Source organism: Mirounga angustirostris, unplaced genomic scaffold, assembly GCF_029215605.1.
Source record: "Mirounga angustirostris isolate CCGP_5_RB_7025 unplaced genomic scaffold, mMirAng1.0.hap1 SCAF_4, whole genome shotgun sequence".
NCBI lineage: Eukaryota > Metazoa > Chordata > Mammalia > Carnivora > Phocidae > Mirounga > Mirounga angustirostris.
This window is the reverse complement of record NW_026991712.1, coordinates 13,985,241-13,990,741: the sequence shown is the minus strand read 5'-3', so window position 1 is coordinate 13,990,741 and position 5,501 is coordinate 13,985,241. Positions and strand designations below refer to the sequence as shown.

The 5,501-nt window shown below is 39.6% G+C and overlaps 1 pseudogene; it reads left to right on the top strand.

Annotated features, from left to right (window-relative positions):
• The first annotated feature begins 1,619 nt into the window (after positions 1-1,619).
• On the top strand, positions 1,620-2,226 carry LOC135363956 (large ribosomal subunit protein eL31-like; annotated as a pseudogene).
• The last annotated feature ends 3,275 nt before the right edge of the window (positions 2,227-5,501 follow it).

Genomic DNA, 5,501 nt, shown 5'->3' with positions numbered 1-5,501 from the left:
AATGAAATCTTGCCATTTGCATCACATGGGTGGACCTCAAGTGTATAATGCTAAGTGAAATAAGTTAGAGAAAAACAAATGCCATATGATTTCACACATATGTGGAATTTAGGAAACAAAACAAATGAACAAACAAAGGAAAAAACAGACAAAAAAACCCCTCTTACCTACAGAGAACAAACTGGTGGTTTCCAGAGGGGAGGTGGATGGGGGGAATGGGGAAAATAGATAAAGGGGATTAAGAGTACACTTATCTTGATGAACAATGAGAAATGTATAGAATTATTGAATCATTATATTGTACACTTGAAATGAATATAGCACTATATGTTAATTATACTTAAAAAAAAAATGGCTCTCTGATAGTTGATGAACTCCATTACATGTAGAACACTTTGTCCTCATCAACAGTGCCTAGTCTAGGGTCTGACTCATGGTGTTAATAAACTTATTTGATATGTATTTGTAAAAAGAATGAAGGAAGGGAGGAAGAGGGGGAGGGAGAGACAGAAGGAGGGAGAGCAAAAGATATGATTCTGTTTTCATATGTGGACAAAATTTAAAGAGGAATCACTGCTCTGCAGTGAAAAGTCTTCTCATTTTTGATTCAAGTTGACTCCTGTTTTAGTCTTCAGCACTATAAATATAAACATATGATATATATCATACAGTGTATGTATGTATGTATGTATGTATGTATGTATGTATGGGCTTCAGTTTCTCTAAACTGACCAGAATTCATTGTTTGTCTTTAAATGTTGATTAAATATTCCATAGAGGCTTTCACTCATCAATTCTTCAACATGTGGTTTTATCCTGGGTAATGTTAACTCACTTCTGGCAGCAGGGAACCAACTGAAATGGGAGCAGATGACTTTCCTATGTTATTTGCTTTGTTGTCCATTGGAGTTATTGCTTGTTTTTGTTTGATCCCCAAAACCCTGCCCCAACTCTTCTTAGAATACATATGTTTCCATCTGGGTCAACAGGTGTCACTGTTGAGTAGGACAAATATGCCCCCCAGACCCCATCTTTTGGGTGCTAAATGTCCTAGTTGGTTATAGGGCCCATTCTCTGCTCAGTCTTGATATAACCAAATAGTTTAACTCCATGATCACTGTGCAAGTTGACTGAACAGACCTCTGAAAGCACCAGTAATTTTTATTCCTTAAAGGCCTAGATACTGAATGTAATGATAGACCCAATTATACCCATTAAAGGGGGCAAATAGGAGGAAGAAACTACAACCATTTCTATTTGTAGGAGAGAGCATTGTTCAATGGGAGACATCTCATCAGTAGAGGAGAAAGCCTGAGATTTAAGTGCCTGCTCTGTCCCTAAGTAGTTGCCACTAGTGTAACTGCCTCAAGCCAGAGGTGCCATGACTGCAAATTGGAACAGGAGAGGGGAAATGTTGCAAATTATCAAAAACATCAGATTACTAGTTTAGACCATAGGTTGTTGAGAAACCCCCCAGAATTATTCAGGAAGAATTTGAGAGGAGAATTTACTCACAGAAAACAGGTGGGGATAGAGCAAAAGAAACTTGGAAATTGTTATCATTTTCCTATCCTCAGACTGACATGGCCTGGGAGACATGTGAAATTGGATAAAATGGAATGGAATGGAGTAGGAAGGAAATGGGATAGAATGGGTTGGGGGATGATTTCCAAATCATGGAATCTGACAATAAATGCAGTAAAGAATAAATTAAAATGAGATAAGGTGCTCTTCCAACCAGGGCCTAGCAGAATGGGTCCTGCAAAGAAGGATGGCAAGAAAAAGGGCCATTCTGCCATCAGCGAGGTGGCAACCAGAGAATACACCATAAACATTCACAAGCACATCCATGGACTGGGTTTCAAGAAGTGTGCCACTCAGGCACTCAAACAGATCTGGAGATTTCCCATGAGGAGATGGGAACTCAGATATGTGCATTGACACCAGGTTTAACAAAGCTGTATGGGCCAAAGGAATGAGGAATGTTCCTTATTGTGTCTGTGTGCGATTGTCCAGAAAACATAATGAGGATGAAGATCCACCAAATAAGCTCTATATGTTGGTTACCTATGAACCTGTCACCACTTTCAAAAATCGACTGAGCATTAATGTGGATGAGAACTAACTGCTGATTGTCAAGTAAAGGCATACAACTGCAAAATAAATAAATAAATAAATAAATAAATAAATAAATAAATAAAATGAGATGAGGTAAGATGGACTATGGAATGGAATTGAATCAAAAGGAATATGGGAAATGACTAAATGAAATATAAAATGATGTGGAATGACTAGGTGTGAAATATAGAATGTAAACAGAATAAAATGAAATGGGCTAGAAGAGACTGGGATATAAAGCATAATGTTATGTCAAAATTTTGAAATGGGATACAGAATACAATACAGTGGGATGGACTTTTTTATTAAATGGTTTTGACATATAGATAAGCAATTTGTTTATAAAACAATTAGCAGACTCAGGAAATTGCTATCACAATCTAGTCCAGATGATTAGAAATTTAGGGATCTAAAAGCTTTGTGCCTTTCTTGAATTATTCCTCAAATGGTCACCTACCTTATGATTATGGCACACAATTGGCACTCTGTAGTAACAACAACCAACAATACTGGCACCTCTGCTAAACCCCTTGTATGTGTTATTTCTTTTAATTCTCACATCAGTCAAATAGGATAAGTCCTATTTTGATCTCCATTTATAGATAGGGAAATGGAGGCACCAGAAGGTTCACCTACTTGCCCAAGATTACACAGCTAGAAAGTAGTGGAATCAGAAATCAAATGCCAAGGTGATTAGGCTGGAGCTTCTGTGTGCTGACCCACTACACAAACCACTTCTCACCATGTCAGGGACTCATAACTTATGACACTGCATGTAGAAATATTAGGATTGGTATAAACTGTGTTCTAGCCACTAAATGTCACCTACAAAAAGACTGGAAAACTAGACAGAGGCACTGCTCTGGTACAAACATGATGAAACATAGCATGGTCACAAAGGCACTCAGCTCTGCTGCCATATTCGACACATCCAGAACCACATTGTCCCTTACTCCCTTTAAACCAGGTCTCAGTGGGGGTTTTCCTCACCTAGTAACCATTCCTAATTCCAATACTCATATGCTCAACATTTCCTAAGGGCCACTACAGACAACTTGATCATTCATTTTTCATTTAACATTTGAGCACCTATTCTATTGTTTTGAAACCTAAGAGTTTTTTAAAAAGTGGATTCACTTCTTCTAGAAATATTCTCAACAAATAAAAGTGCCCATGCAACTAGAAATTCAGAAAACTAGATGCTCCCCCCTACTGAGATGCTAGAATGCTCATTCTGGAGAACTTCTAGTGAGGATACGAGTAGCTGCTTTTGCTTGGTATTTACCACTTGAGAGAGGCTGTATCATCTACTGATTGAGAGGGGCTGCCTGAGTTCAAATCCTAACTCTATCACTACATAGTTTTTTTCCCTTGTGTGAGCTATTAACCCTGTCTGTGCATCAATTTCCTCTGCGAAATGGAGATAAGAGGATAGTTTGAAAGATAATATACTTGGAGCACTCAGAACACTGCTTATCACAAATGAAGAACTTTATAATATCAGCTATTATTATTGGATAGGCTTCGCATCATGTGTTTCCTAGGCATTACCTTTTTAAATCCTTATAACCATCCTATGAAATTGGTGTTATAATTTTTGCCATTTCACAGGTGTGAAAACTGAGGTTCCAGGAAATTAGGTAATTTACCCAAAGCCACATAATAAGTAAGTAGTACAAATGAGTTTCAAATCCAAGTTAGTCCAACTCAAAAGTCAGTGTCCTTAACCATTATGCAATGCAATACTGCCTCCTTTTCAAGCTGTTAGGAGGTCACCAGAGCATAGACAAGGACACCAGCACTTGGACAGGAATGAAGAATTTCAAGCAGTCCTGGAAGGGGGAGGGGTGTGGAGAGGAGTGCATGTATAGAAAGTGGTGAACTTCATGCAGAAAAATTTAAAAACCACTGGGGCATCAAAGAAATGTGTCATCTCTTCCTGGAAATAGTTCATGGCTTCCTGAGGGCTCCACCCAAAAGACCACATTTAACCTCCTCCTGTACTTAATCTATACTGGCTGGTTGCCCCCTACCTTTCTCCTACCACACTCTAATTTAGTCCTTTCTGACCTACCAATTATAGCCATGCCAACATGGCAACTGGGTTACTTAGGAAGACCCTAGGCCTTGGTGCCTCCAGTATGGTCTCACCTCAGGCTATATCTAATGTGCTACCACTCTGGTCCAAGCCATCATCTTCTCACCTATATCTGTAATCATTTCCTAACTAGTCTCCCTCCCTAATCCATTCTCAACCTGCAGTCAAAGGGAGCTTTCCAAAGCTCTAATATGATCATCTCACTACATTGTTTAATGCCTGCTTTCCATACTCTTAGACTATATCCAAAGTCCTTACAAGAAGCATCTTGTGCAAAGTCCCTGTGATAAGATGGAACGTGGCTAGTAGAACAGTAGAAGATGAAAAGGGGAATGACGGAAGTGAGATTGATAAGTTATGGGGTTCAGAGTCTTTCAACTACAGCGCTAACCTCAGCTTATAATGTTACCCTTCATTGGGAGATTATTTGTTTCATGACATCCACATTCATCCGGTGGTTCAGACTAAAAGTCATGGAGTCATCTTTGACTTCTCTCTTCCTCTCATACTCCAGGTCTGATCATTCAGTGAATTTTGATAGCTCTACCTTCAAAATACCTTCACCAACACCACTACCAGCACCCTGGTCCAAACAACCTTCTTCTCACTTAGGAGTCATCACAAGGATTAGACCAGATGACTCCTCCACTCGAAACCTTCTGGTACATTCTCATCTCACTCAGTAAAACCCAAGTTCTCACAAGGGCATGACAGGGCTCTATACACAACTGCGCACCACTCCCTGCTTCTACATTATGCCTGGCCTCACCTCCACCACTTGCCCTTTCTCTTACAGACCACTACCTTCTTTCCTGATCCTCAAGAACTTCAAACACACCCCTGCCTTGTGTCCACATTCTTGCTGCCCCTTCTCAGAACATGCTTCCTCCAAATATTTGTGCGACTTGCTTCCTAGCTTCATTCAGGTCTTGGCTCCAGTTTCACTTTCTCAGAAATCATATCTGATCATCCTATGTAAAATAGAACTATTCATTGCTTGTTTCCCTAGTTCCCTACTTTAATTTTCTCCTTATCACTTCCATCCACCTGACATGTTACTATTTTGTGTCTGTTGCTCTCCTCCCCACCTTACCCCAGTACAATGTAAGCTATATGAGGGCAAAGATTATACCTGCTCATTCTCTACTGTATCCTTCATGCTAAGAACAATCCCTGCCACACAGTGGGTGCTTAACAAATATCTCATGTTGATAAATGAATGTCTGTCTTTGCCAAGAAGCTCTGACTCCCTAAGACTAGTGTTCACCATCATGTCCCCAATGCA